Raw genomic sequence first — 12,134 nt, 5'->3', positions numbered from 1 at the left:
GTGGAATGGCCGTAAGCAGAAGAACCTTGCAAACTAGAGGATTCAAATTTCATAGATAAGACCATATTTGTTCAAAACCAAGAAAAAGCATTCCATTTCAACACATCAACATTTACAACACAAAAGAGTTTCAAATACAAATTTGTGCAAAAGATGAAAAAAATGGAAATGTAAGCTTTAATTGTTTGCATGATTGAAAAAGCTTACAAAACCTGGTATTCCCAGACAGTCTCCCATTCAAGTACTAACCAGGCCCAACCCTAGGTAGTTTCTGAGATCAGACGAGAGCAGGCGTTCTAAGGGTGGAATGACCATAAGCAGAAGAACCTTGCAAACTAGAGGATTCAAATTTCATAGCTAAGACCATATTTGTTCAAAACCAAGAAAAAGCATTCCATTTCAACACATCAAAATTTACAACACAAAAGAGTTTCAACTACAAATTTGTGCAAAAGATGTAAATAACATGGAAATGTAAGCTTTAAGTGTTTGCAGGATTGGAAAAGCTTACAACACCTGGTATTCCCAGACAGTCTCCCATTCAAGTACTAACCTGGCCCAACCCTAGATAGCTTCTGAGATCAGACGAGATCAGGCGTTCTAAGGGTGGAATGGCCGCAAGCTAAAGAACCTTGCAAACTAGAGGATTCAAATTTCATAGCTAACACCATATTTGTTCAAAACCAAGAAAAAGCATTCCATTTCAACACATCAAAATTTACAACACAAAAGAGTTTCAACTACAAATTTGTGCAAAAGATGTAAATAAGATGGAAATGTAAGCTTTAATTGTTTGCAGGACTGGAAAAGCTTACAACACCTGGTATTCCCAGACAGTCTCCCATTCAAGTACTAACCAGGCCCAACCCTAGGTAGCTTTTGAGATCAGACGAGATCAGGCGTTCTAAGGGTGGAATGGCCGTAAGCAGAAGGACCTTGCAAACTAGAGGATTCAAATTTCATAGCTAAGACCATATTTGTTCAAAATCAAGAAAAAGCATTCCATTTCAATACATCAACATTTACAACACAAAAGAGTTTCAACTACAAATTTGTGCAAAAGATGAAAAAAAAAAGGAAATGTAAGATTTAATTGTTTGCAGGATTGAAAAAGCTTACAACACCTGGTATTCCCAGAAAGTCTCCCATTCAAGTACTAACCAGGCCCAAGCCTAGATAGCTTCTGAGATCAGACGAGATCAGGCGTTCTAAGAGTGGAATGGCCGTAAGCAGAAGAACCTTGCAAACTAGAGGATTCAAATTTCATAGCTAAGACCATATTTGTTCAAAACCAAAAAAAAAACATTCCATTTCAACACATCAAAATTTACAACACAAAAGTGTTTCAACTACAAATTTGTGCAAAAGATGTAAATAACATGGAAATGTAAGCTTTAATTGTTTGCAGGACTGGAAAAGCTTACAACACCTGGTATTCCCATTCAGTCTCCCATTCAAGTACTAATCAGGGCCAACCCTAGGTAGCTTCTGAGATCAGGCGTTCTAAGGGTGGAATGGCCGTAAGCAGAAGAACCTTGCAAACTAGAGGATTCAAATTTCATAGATAAGACCATATTTGTTCAAAACCAAGAAAAAGCATTCCATTTCAACACATCAACATTTACAACACAAAAGAGTTTCAAATACAAATTTGTGCAAAAGATGTAAATAACATGGAAATGTAAGCTTTAATTGTTTGCAGGACTGGAAAAGCTTACAACACCTGGTATTCCCAGATAGTCTCCCATTCAAGCGCTAACCAGGCCCAACCCTAGGTAGCTTCTGAGATCAGACGAGATCAGGCGTTCTAAGGGTGGAATGGCCGTAAGCAGAAGAACCTTGCAAACTAGAGGATTCAAATTTCATAGCTAAGACCATATTTGTTCAAAACCAAGAAAAAGCATTCCATTTCAACACATCAAAATTTACAACACAAAAGAGTTTCAACTACAAATTTGTGCAAAAAATGTAAAAAAAATGGAAATGTAAGCTTTAATTGTTTGCATGATTGAAAAAGCTTACAAAACCTGGTATTGCCAGACAGTCTCCCATTCAAGTACTAACCAGGCCCAACCCTAGGTAGTTTCTGAGATCAGACGAGATCAGGCGTTCTAAGGGTGGAATGGCCATAAGCAGAAGAGCCTTGCAAACTAGAGGATTCAAATTTCATAGCTAAGACCATATTTGTTCAAAACCAAGAAAAAGCATTCCATTTCAACACATCAAAATTTACAACACAAAAGAGTTTCAACTACAAATTTGTGCAAAAGATGTAAATAACATGGAAATGTAAGCTTTAATTGTTTGCAGGACTGGAAAAGCTTACAACACCTGGTATTCCCAGATAGTCTCCCATTCAAGCGCTAACCAGGCCCAACCCTAGGTAGCTTCTGAGATCAGACGAGATCAGGCGTTCTAAGGGTGGAATGGCCGTAAGCAGAAGAACCTTGCAAACTAGAGGATTCAAATTTCATAGCTAAGACCATATTTGTTCAAAATCAAGAAAAAGCATTCCATTTTAACACATCAACATTTACAACACAAAAGAGTTTCAACTACAAATTTGTGAAAAAGATGTAAATAACATGGAAATGTAAGCTTTAATTGTTTGCAGGACTGGAAAAGCTTACAACACCTGGTATTCCCATTCAGTCTCCCATTCAAGTACTAACCAGGGCCAACCCTAGGTAGCTTCTGAGATCAGGTGTTCTAAGGGTGGAATGGCCGTAAGCAGAAGAACCTTGCAAACTAGAGGATTCAAATTTCATAGATAAGACCATATTTGTTCAAAACCAAGAAAAAGCATTCCATTTCAACACATCAACATTTACAACACAAAAGAGTTTCAAATACAAATTTGTGCAAAAGATGAAAAAAATGGAAATGTAAGCTTTAATTGTTTGCATGATTGAAAAAGCTTACAAAACCTGGTATTCCCAGACAGTCTCCCATTCAAGTACTAACCAGGCCCAACCCTAGGTAGTTTCTGAGATCAGACGAGAGCAGGCGTTCTAAGGGTGGAATGACCATAAGCAGAAGAACCTTGCAAACTAGAGGATTCAAATTTCATAGCTAAGACCATATTTGTTCAAAACCAAGAAAAAGCATTCCATTTCAACACATCAAAATTTACAACACAAAAGAGTTTCAACTACAAATTTGTGCAAAAGATGTAAATAACATGGAAATGTAAGCTTTAAGTGTTTGCAGGATTGGAAAAGCTTACAACACCTGGTATTCCCAGACAGTCTCCCATTCAAGTACTAACCTGGCCCAACCCTAGATAGCTTCTGAGATCAGACGAGATCAGGCGTTCTAAGGGTGGAATGGCCGCAAGCTAAAGAACCTTGCAAACTAGAGGATTCAAATTTCATAGCTAACACCATATTTGTTCAAAACCAAGAAAAAGCATTCCATTTCAACACATCAAAATTTACAACACAAAAGAGTTTCAACTACAAATTTGTGCAAAAGATGTAAATAAGATGGAAATGTAAGCTTTAATTGTTTGCAGGACTGGAAAAGCTTACAACACCTGGTATTCCCAGACAGTCTCCCATTCAAGTACTAACCAGGCCCAACCCTAGGTAGCTTTTGAGATCAGACGAGATCAGGCGTTCTAAGGGTGGAATGGCCGTAAGCAGAAGGACCTTGCAAACTAGAGGATTCAAATTTCATAGCTAAGACCATATTTGTTCAAAATCAAGAAAAAGCATTCCATTTCAATACATCAACATTTACAACACAAAAGAGTTTCAACTACAAATTTGTGCAAAAGATGAAAAAAAAAAGGAAATGTAAGATTTAATTGTTTGCAGGATTGAAAAAGCTTACAACACCTGGTATTCCCAGAAAGTCTCCCATTCAAGTACTAACCAGGCCCAAGCCTAGATAGCTTCTGAGATCAGACGAGATCAGGCGTTCTAAGAGTGGAATGGCCGTAAGCAGAAGAACCTTGCAAACTAGAGGATTCAAATTTCATAGCTAAGACCATATTTGTTCAAAACCAAAAAAAAAACATTCCATTTCAACACATCAAAATTTACAACACAAAAGTGTTTCAACTACAAATTTGTGCAAAAGATGTAAATAACATGGAAATGTAAGCTTTAATTGTTTGCAGGACTGGAAAAGCTTACAACACCTGGTATTCCCATTCAGTCTCCCATTCAAGTACTAATCAGGGCCAACCCTAGGTAGCTTCTGAGATCAGGCGTTCTAAGGGTGGAATGGCCGTAAGCAGAAGAACCTTGCAAACTAGAGGATTCAAATTTCATAGATAAGACCATATTTGTTCAAAACCAAGAAAAAGCATTCCATTTCAACACATCAACATTTACAACACAAAAGAGTTTCAAATACAAATTTGTGCAAAAGATGTAAATAACATGGAAATGTAAGCTTTAATTGTTTGCAGGACTGGAAAAGCTTACAACACCTGGTATTCCCAGATAGTCTCCCATTCAAGCGCTAACCAGGCCCAACCCTAGGTAGCTTCTGAGATCAGACGAGATCAGGCGTTCTAAGGGTGGAATGGCCGTAAGCAGAAGAACCTTGCAAACTAGAGGATTCAAATTTCATAGCTAAGACCATATTTGTTCAAAACCAAGAAAAAGCATTCCATTTCAACACATCAAAATTTACAACACAAAAGAGTTTCAACTACAAATTTGTGCAAAAAATGTAAAAAAAATGGAAATGTAAGCTTTAATTGTTTGCATGATTGAAAAAGCTTACAAAACCTGGTATTGCCAGACAGTCTCCCATTCAAGTACTAACCAGGCCCAACCCTAGGTAGTTTCTGAGATCAGACGAGATCAGGCGTTCTAAGGGTGGAATGGCCATAAGCAGAAGAGCCTTGCAAACTAGAGGATTCAAATTTCATAGCTAAGACCATATTTGTTCAAAACCAAGAAAAAGCATTCCATTTCAACACATCAAAATTTACAACACAAAAGAGTTTCAACTACAAATTTGTGCAAAAGATGTAAATAACATGGAAATGTAAGCTTTAATTGTTTGCAGGACTGGAAAAGCTTACAACACCTGGTATTCCCAGATAGTCTCCCATTCAAGCGCTAACCAGGCCCAACCCTAGGTAGCTTCTGAGATCAGACGAGATCAGGCGTTCTAAGGGTGGAATGGCCGTAAGCAGAAGAACCTTGCAAACTAGAGGATTCAAATTTCATAGCTAAGACCATATTTGTTCAAAACCAAGAAAAAGCATTCCATTTCAACACATCAAAATTTACAACACAAAAGAGTTTCAACTACAAATTTGTGCAAAAAATGTAAAAAAAATAGAAATGTAAGCTTTAATTGTTTGCAGGATTGGAAAAACTTACAACACCTGGTATACCCAGAAAGTCTCCCATTCAAGTACTATCTAGGCCCAACCCTAGGTAGCTTCTGAGATCAGACGAGATCAGGCATTCTAAGGGTGGAATGGCCGTGAGCAGAAGTACCTTGCAAACTAGAGGATTCAAATTTCATAGATAAGACCATATTTGTTCAAAACCAAGAAAAAGCATTCCATTTCAACACATCAACATTTACAACACAAAAGAGTTTCAACTACAAATTTGTGCAAAAGATGTAAAAAAATGGAAATGTAAGCTTTAATTGTTTGCAGGATTTGAAAAACTTACAACACCTGGTATACCCAGAAAGTCTCCCATTCAAGTACTAACTAGGCCCAACCCTAGGGAGCTTCTGAGATCTGACGAGATCAGGCATTCTAAGGGTGGAATGGCCGTAAGCAGAAGAACCTTGCAAACTAGAGGATTCAAATTTCATAGATAAGACCATATTTGTTCAAAACCAAGAAAAAGCATTCCATTTCAACACATCAACATTTACAACACAAAAGAGTTTCAACTACAAATTTGTGCAAAAGATGTAAATAACATGGAAATGTAAGCTTTAATTGTTTGCAGGACTGGAAAAGCTTACAACACCTGGTATTCCCATACACTCTCCCATTCAACTACTAACCAGGCCCAAACCTAGGTAGCTTCTGAGATCAGACGAGATCAGGCGTTCTAAGGGTGGAATGGCCATGAGCAGAAAATCCTTGCAAACTCGAGGATTCAAATTTCATAGCTAAGACCATATTTGTTCAAAACCAAGAAAAAGCATTCCATTTCAACACATCAAAATTTACAACACAAAAGAGTTTCAAATACAAATTTGTGTAAAAGATGTAAATAACATGGAAATGTAAGCTTTAATTGTTTGCAGGATTGGAAAAGCTTACAACACCTGATATTCCCAGACAGTCTCCCATTCAAGTACTAACCTGGCCCAACCCTAGATAGCTTCTGAGATCAGACGAGATCAGGCGTTCTAAGGGTGGAATGGCCGCTAGCTGAAGAACCTTGCAAACTAGAGGATTCAAATTTCATAGCTAAGACCATATTTGTTCAAAACCAAGAAAAAGCATTCCATTTCAACACATCAAAATTTACAACACAAAAGAGTTTCAACTACAAATTTGTGCAAAAGATGTAAATAACATGGAAATGTAAGCTTTAATTGTTTGCAGGACTGGAAAAGCTTACAACACCTGGTATTCCCAGACAGTCTCCCATTCAAGTACTAACCAGACCCAACCCTAGGTAGCTTTTGAGATCAGACGAGATCAGGCGTTCTAAGAGTGGAATGGCCGTAAGCAGAAGGACCTTGCAAAATAGAGGATTCAAATTTCATAGCTAAGACCATATTTGTTCAAAATCAAGAAAAAGCATTCCATTTCAATACATCAACATTTACAACACAAAAGAGTTTCAAATACAAATTTGTGCAAAAGATGAAAAAAAAAAGGAAATGTAAGATTTAATTGTTTTCAGGATTGAAAAAGCTTACAACACCTGGTATTCCCAGAAAGTCTCCCATTCAAGTACTAACCAGGCCCAAGCCTAGATAGCTTCTGAGATCAGACGAGATCAGGCGTTCTAAGAGTGGAACGGCCGTAAGCAGAAGAACCTTGCAAACTAGAGGATTCAAATTTCATAGCTAAGACCATATTTGTTCAAAACCAAAAAAAAACATTCCATTTCAACACATCAAAATTTACAACACAAAAGTGTTTCAACTACAAATTTGTGCAAAAGATGTAAATAACATGGAAATGTAAGCTTTAATTGTTTGCAGGACTGGAAAAGCTTACAACACCTGGTATTCCCAGACAGTCTCCCATTCAAGTACTAACCAGGCCCAATCCTAGGTAGCTTCTGAGATCAGACAAGATCAGGCGTTCTAACTGAGGAATGGTCGTAAGCAGAAGAACCTTGCAAACTAGAGGATTCAAATTTCATAGCTAAGACCATATTTGTTCAAAATCAAGAAAAAGCATTCCATTTTAACACATCAACATTTACAACACAAAAGAGTTTCAACTACAAATTTGTGCAAAAGATGTAAATAACATGGAAATGTAAGCTTTAATTGTTTGCAGGACTGGAAAAGCTTACAACACCTGGTATTCCCATTCAGTCTCCCATTCAAGTACTAACCAGGGCCAACCCTAGGTAGCTTCTGAGATCAGGCGTTCTAAGGGTGGAATGGCCGTAAGCAGAAGAACCTTGCAAACTAGAGGATTCAAATTTCATAGATAAGACCATATTTGTTCAAAACCAAGACAAAGCATTCCATTTCAACACATCAACATTTACAACACAAAAGAGTTTCAAATACAAATTTGTGCAAAAGATGAAAAAAATGGAAATGTAAGCTTTAATTGTTTGCATGATTGAAAAAGCTTACAAAACCTGGTATTCCCAGACAGTCTCCCATTCAAGTACTAACCAGGCCCAACCCTAGGTAGTTTCTGAGATCAGACGAGATCAGGCGTTCTAAGAGTGGAATGGCCATAAGCAGAAGAACCTTGCAAACTAGAGGATTCAAATTTCATAGCTAAGACCATATTTGTTCAAAACCAAGAAAAAGCATTCCATTTCAACACATCAAAATTTACAACACAAAAGAGTTTCAACTACAAATTTGTGTAAAAGATGTAAATAACATGGAAATGTAAGCTTTAATTGTTTGCAGGATTGGAAAAGCTTACAACACCTGGTATTCCCAGACAGTCTCCCATTCAAGTACTAACCTGGCCCAACCCTAGATAGCTTCTGAGATCAGATGAGATCAGGCGTTCTAAGGGTGGAATGGCCGCAAGCTAAAGAACCTTGCAAACTAGAGGATTCAAATTTCATAGCTAAGACCATATTTGTTTAAAACCAAGAAAAAGCATTCCATTTCAACACATCAAAATTTACAACACAAAAGAGTTTCAACTACAAATTTGTGCAAAAGATGTAAATAACATGGAAATGTAAGCTTTAATTGTTTGCAGGACTGGAAAAGCTTACAACACCTGGTATTTCCAGACAGTCTCCCATTCAAGTACTAACCAGGCCCAACCCTAGGTAGCTTTTGAGATCAGACGAGATCAGGCGTTCTAAGGGTGGAATGGCCGTAAGCAGAAGACCCTTGCAAACTAGAGGATTCAAATTTCATAGCTAAGACCATATTTGTTCAAAACCAAGAAAAAGCATTCCATTTTAACACATCAAAATTTACAACACAAAAGAGTTTCAAATACAAATTTGTGCAAAAGATGAAAAAAAATGGAAATGTAAGCTTTAATTGTTTGCAGGATTGAAAAAGCTTACAACACCTGGTATTCCCAGACATTCTTCCATTCAAGTACTAACCAGGCCCAAGCCTAGGTAGCTTCTGAGATCAGACAAGATCAGGCGTTCTAAGGGTGGAATGGCCGTAAGCAGAAGAACCTTGCAAACTAGAGGATTTAAATTTCATAGCTAAGACCATATTTGTTCAAAACCAAAAAAAAACATTCCATTTCAACACATCAAAATTTACAACACAAAAGTGTTTAAACTACAAATTTGTGCAAAAGATGTAAATAACATGGAAATGTAAGCTTTAATTGTTTGCAGGACTGGAAAAGCTTACAACACCTGGTATTTCCAGACAGTCTCCCATTCAAGTACTAACCAGGCCCAACCCTAGGTAGCTTTTGAGATCAGACGAGATCAGGCGTTCTAAGGGTGGAATGGCCGTAAGCAGAAGAACCTTGCAAACTAGAGGATTCAAATTTCATAGCTAAGACCATATTTGTTCAAAACCAAGAAAAAGCATTCCATTTTAACACATCAAAATTTACAACACAAAAGAGTTTCAAATACAAATTTGTGCAAAAGATGAAAAAAAATGGAAATGTAAGCTTTAATTGTTTGCAGGATTGAAAAAGCTTACAACACCTGGTATTCCCAGACATTCTTCCATTCAAGTACTAACCAGGCCCAAGCCTAGTTAGCTTCTGAGATCAGACAAGATCAGGCGTTCTAAGGGTGGAATGGCCGTAAGCAGAAGAACCTTGCAAACTAGAGGATTTAAATTTCATAGCTAAGACCATATTTGTTCAAAACCAAAAAAAAACATTCCATTTCAACACATCAAAATTTACAACACAAAAGTGTTTAAACTACAAATTTGTGCAAAAGATGTAAATAACATGGAAATGTAAGCTTTAATTGTTTGCAGGACTGGAAAAGCTTACAACACCTGGTATTCCCAGACAGTCTCCCATTCAAGTACTAACCAGGCCCAATCCTAGGTAGCTTCTGAGATCAGACGAGATCAGGCGTTCTAACGGTGGAATGGCCGTAAGCAGAAGAACCTTGCAAACTAGAGGATTCAAATTTCATAGCTAAGACCATATTTGTTCAAAATCAAGAAAAAGCATTCCATTTCAACACATCAAAATTTACAACACAAAAGAGTTTTTAACTACAAATTTGTGCAAAAGATGTAAATAACATGGAAATGTAAGCTTTAATTGTTTGCAGGACTGGAAAAGCTTACAACACCTGGTATTCCCAGACAGTCTCCCATTCAAGTACTAACCAGACCCAACCCTAGGTAGCTTCTGAGATCAGACGAGATCAGGCATTCTAAGGGTGGAATGGCCGTGAGCAGAAGAACCTTGCAAACTAGAGGATTCAAATTTCATAGCTAAGGCCATATTTGTTCAAAACCAAGAAAAAGCATTCCATTTCAACAAATCAAAATTTACCACACAAAAGAGTTTCAAATACAAATTTGTGCAAAAGATGAAAAAAATGGAAATGTAAGCTTTAATTGTTTGCATGATTGAAAAAGCTTACAAAACCTGGTATTCCCAGAGAGTCTCCCATTCAAGTACTAACCAGGCCCAATCCTAGGTAGCTTCTGAGATCAGACGAGATCAGGCGTTCTAAGGGTGGAATGGCCATAAGAAGAAGAACCTTGCAAACTAGAGGATTCAAATTTCATAGCTAAGACCATATTTGTTCAAAACCAAGAAAAAGCATTCCATTTCAACACATCAAAATTTACAACACAAAAGAGTTTCAACTACAAATTTGTGCAAAAGATGTAAATAACATGGAAATGTAAGCTTTAATTGTTTGCAGGACTGGAAAAGCTTACAACACCTGGTATTCCCAGACAGTCTCCCATTCAAGTACTAACCAGGCCCAATCCTAGGTAGCTTCTGAGATCAGACGAGATCAGGCGTTCTAACGGTGGAATGGCCGTAAGCAGAAGAACCTTCCAAACTAGAGGATTCAAATTTCATAGCTAAGACCATATTTGTTCAAAATCAAGAAAAAGCATTCCATTTCAACACATCAAAATTTACAACACAAAAGAGTTTTTAACTACAAATTTGTGCAAAAGATGTAAATAACATGGAAATGTAAGCTTTAATTGTTTGCAGGACTGGAAAAGCTTACAACACCTGGTATTCCCAGACAGTCTCCCATTCAAGTACTAACCAGACCCAACCCTAGGTAGCTTCTGAGATCAGACGAGATCAGGCATTCTAAGGGTGGAATGGCCGTGAGCAGAAAAACCTTGCAAACTAGAGGATTCAAATTTCATAGCTAAGACCACATTTGTTCAAAACCAAGAAAAAGCATTCCATTTCAACACATCAAAATTTACAACACAAAAGAGTTTCAAATACAAATTTGTGCAAAAGATGAAAAAAATGGAAATGTAAGCTTTAATTGTTTGCATGATTGAAAAAGCTTACAAAACCTGGTATTCCCAGAGAGTCTCCCATTCAAGTACTAACCAGGCCCAACCCTAGGTAGCTTCTGAGATCAGATGAGATCAGGCGTTCTAAGGGTGGAATGGCCATAAGAAGAAGAACCTTGCAAACTAGAGGATTCAAATTTCATAGCTAAGACCATATTTGTTCAAAACCAAGAAAAAGCATTCCATTTCAACACATCAAAATTTACAACACAAAAGAGTTTTTAACTACAAATTTGTGCAAAAGATGTAAATAACATGGAAATGTAAGCTTTAATTGTTTGCAGGACTGGAAAAGCTTACAACACCTGGTATTCCCAGACAGTCTCCCATTCAAGTACTAACCAGACCCAACCCTAGGTAGCTTCTGAGATTAGATGAGATCAGGCATTCTAAGGGTGGAATGGCCGTGAGCAGAAGAACCTTGCAAACTAGAGGATTCAAATTTCATAGCTAAGACCATATTTGTTCAAAACCAAGAAAAAGCATTCCATTTCAACACATCAAAATTTACAACACAAAAGAGTTTCAAATACAAATTTGTGCAAAAGATGAAAAAAATGGAAATGTAAGCTTTAATTGTTTGCATGATTGAAAAAGCTTACAAAACCTGGTATTCCCAGAGAGTCTCCCATTCAAGTACTAACCAGGCCCAACCCTAGGTAGCTTCTGAGATCAGACGAGATCAGGCGTTCTAAGGGTGGAATGGCCATAAGATGAAGAACCTTGCAAGCTAGAGGATTCAAATTTCATAGCTAAGACCATATTTGTTCAAAACCAAAAAAAAACATTCCATTTCAACACATCAAAATTTACAACACAAAAGTGTTTCAACTACAAATTTGTGCAAAAGATGTAAATAACATGGAAATGTAAGCTTTAATTGTTTGCAGGACTGGAAAAGCTTACAACACCTGGTATTCCCAGACAGTCTCCCATTCAAGTACTAACCAGGCCCAATCCTAGGTAGCTCCTGAGATCAGACGAGATCAGGCGTTCTAACGGTGGAATGGCCATAAGCAGAAGAA

General features: G+C 37.4%; 35 pseudogenes; all 35 read right to left on the bottom strand.

Annotated features, from left to right (window-relative positions):
- Positions 1-200: 200 nt before the first annotated feature.
- LOC140567935 (5S ribosomal RNA) lies at positions 201-319 on the bottom strand (annotated as a pseudogene).
- A 185-nt stretch (positions 320-504) lies between these two features.
- On the bottom strand, positions 505-623 carry LOC140573181 (5S ribosomal RNA; annotated as a pseudogene).
- A 185-nt stretch (positions 624-808) lies between these two features.
- Positions 809-927, bottom strand: LOC140570192 (5S ribosomal RNA; annotated as a pseudogene).
- A 185-nt stretch (positions 928-1,112) lies between these two features.
- LOC140571931 (5S ribosomal RNA) lies at positions 1,113-1,231 on the bottom strand (annotated as a pseudogene).
- Positions 1,232-1,711: 480 nt separating this feature from the next.
- On the bottom strand, positions 1,712-1,830 carry LOC140566747 (5S ribosomal RNA; annotated as a pseudogene).
- Positions 1,831-2,015: 185 nt separating this feature from the next.
- On the bottom strand, positions 2,016-2,134 carry LOC140568194 (5S ribosomal RNA; annotated as a pseudogene).
- Positions 2,135-2,319: 185 nt separating this feature from the next.
- Positions 2,320-2,438, bottom strand: LOC140566745 (5S ribosomal RNA; annotated as a pseudogene).
- A 477-nt stretch (positions 2,439-2,915) lies between these two features.
- Positions 2,916-3,034, bottom strand: LOC140567933 (5S ribosomal RNA; annotated as a pseudogene).
- A 185-nt stretch (positions 3,035-3,219) lies between these two features.
- Positions 3,220-3,338, bottom strand: LOC140573168 (5S ribosomal RNA; annotated as a pseudogene).
- A 185-nt stretch (positions 3,339-3,523) lies between these two features.
- LOC140570191 (5S ribosomal RNA) lies at positions 3,524-3,642 on the bottom strand (annotated as a pseudogene).
- A 185-nt stretch (positions 3,643-3,827) lies between these two features.
- On the bottom strand, positions 3,828-3,946 carry LOC140571930 (5S ribosomal RNA; annotated as a pseudogene).
- Positions 3,947-4,426: 480 nt separating this feature from the next.
- LOC140566744 (5S ribosomal RNA) lies at positions 4,427-4,545 on the bottom strand (annotated as a pseudogene).
- A 185-nt stretch (positions 4,546-4,730) lies between these two features.
- Positions 4,731-4,849, bottom strand: LOC140568193 (5S ribosomal RNA; annotated as a pseudogene).
- Positions 4,850-5,034: 185 nt separating this feature from the next.
- LOC140566743 (5S ribosomal RNA) lies at positions 5,035-5,153 on the bottom strand (annotated as a pseudogene).
- Positions 5,154-5,338: 185 nt separating this feature from the next.
- LOC140567991 (5S ribosomal RNA) lies at positions 5,339-5,457 on the bottom strand (annotated as a pseudogene).
- A 184-nt stretch (positions 5,458-5,641) lies between these two features.
- LOC140568123 (5S ribosomal RNA) lies at positions 5,642-5,760 on the bottom strand (annotated as a pseudogene).
- Positions 5,761-6,249: 489 nt separating this feature from the next.
- LOC140571776 (5S ribosomal RNA) lies at positions 6,250-6,368 on the bottom strand (annotated as a pseudogene).
- Positions 6,369-6,553: 185 nt separating this feature from the next.
- LOC140573300 (5S ribosomal RNA) lies at positions 6,554-6,672 on the bottom strand (annotated as a pseudogene).
- Positions 6,673-6,857: 185 nt separating this feature from the next.
- Positions 6,858-6,976, bottom strand: LOC140566011 (5S ribosomal RNA; annotated as a pseudogene).
- A 185-nt stretch (positions 6,977-7,161) lies between these two features.
- On the bottom strand, positions 7,162-7,280 carry LOC140567939 (5S ribosomal RNA; annotated as a pseudogene).
- Positions 7,281-7,757: 477 nt separating this feature from the next.
- LOC140567428 (5S ribosomal RNA) lies at positions 7,758-7,876 on the bottom strand (annotated as a pseudogene).
- Positions 7,877-8,061: 185 nt separating this feature from the next.
- Positions 8,062-8,180, bottom strand: LOC140571698 (5S ribosomal RNA; annotated as a pseudogene).
- Positions 8,181-8,365: 185 nt separating this feature from the next.
- On the bottom strand, positions 8,366-8,484 carry LOC140572579 (5S ribosomal RNA; annotated as a pseudogene).
- A 184-nt stretch (positions 8,485-8,668) lies between these two features.
- On the bottom strand, positions 8,669-8,787 carry LOC140568223 (5S ribosomal RNA; annotated as a pseudogene).
- Positions 8,788-8,972: 185 nt separating this feature from the next.
- On the bottom strand, positions 8,973-9,091 carry LOC140572578 (5S ribosomal RNA; annotated as a pseudogene).
- A 184-nt stretch (positions 9,092-9,275) lies between these two features.
- On the bottom strand, positions 9,276-9,394 carry LOC140567343 (5S ribosomal RNA; annotated as a pseudogene).
- A 185-nt stretch (positions 9,395-9,579) lies between these two features.
- LOC140573311 (5S ribosomal RNA) lies at positions 9,580-9,698 on the bottom strand (annotated as a pseudogene).
- A 186-nt stretch (positions 9,699-9,884) lies between these two features.
- LOC140566166 (5S ribosomal RNA) lies at positions 9,885-10,003 on the bottom strand (annotated as a pseudogene).
- A 183-nt stretch (positions 10,004-10,186) lies between these two features.
- On the bottom strand, positions 10,187-10,305 carry LOC140567502 (5S ribosomal RNA; annotated as a pseudogene).
- Positions 10,306-10,490: 185 nt separating this feature from the next.
- On the bottom strand, positions 10,491-10,609 carry LOC140573308 (5S ribosomal RNA; annotated as a pseudogene).
- A 186-nt stretch (positions 10,610-10,795) lies between these two features.
- LOC140566165 (5S ribosomal RNA) lies at positions 10,796-10,914 on the bottom strand (annotated as a pseudogene).
- A 183-nt stretch (positions 10,915-11,097) lies between these two features.
- LOC140572994 (5S ribosomal RNA) lies at positions 11,098-11,216 on the bottom strand (annotated as a pseudogene).
- Positions 11,217-11,402: 186 nt separating this feature from the next.
- LOC140567496 (5S ribosomal RNA) lies at positions 11,403-11,521 on the bottom strand (annotated as a pseudogene).
- A 183-nt stretch (positions 11,522-11,704) lies between these two features.
- LOC140566132 (5S ribosomal RNA) lies at positions 11,705-11,823 on the bottom strand (annotated as a pseudogene).
- A 185-nt stretch (positions 11,824-12,008) lies between these two features.
- On the bottom strand, positions 12,009-12,127 carry LOC140567440 (5S ribosomal RNA; annotated as a pseudogene).
- Between the last annotated feature and the right edge of the window lie 7 nt (positions 12,128-12,134).

Source organism: Salminus brasiliensis, chromosome 11, assembly GCF_030463535.1.
Source record: "Salminus brasiliensis chromosome 11, fSalBra1.hap2, whole genome shotgun sequence".
In the NCBI taxonomy this organism is placed as follows: Eukaryota; Metazoa; Chordata; class Actinopteri; order Characiformes; family Bryconidae; genus Salminus; species Salminus brasiliensis.
The sequence above is the reverse complement of the archived record's forward strand: the minus strand, read 5'-3'. Positions and strand labels throughout refer to the sequence as shown.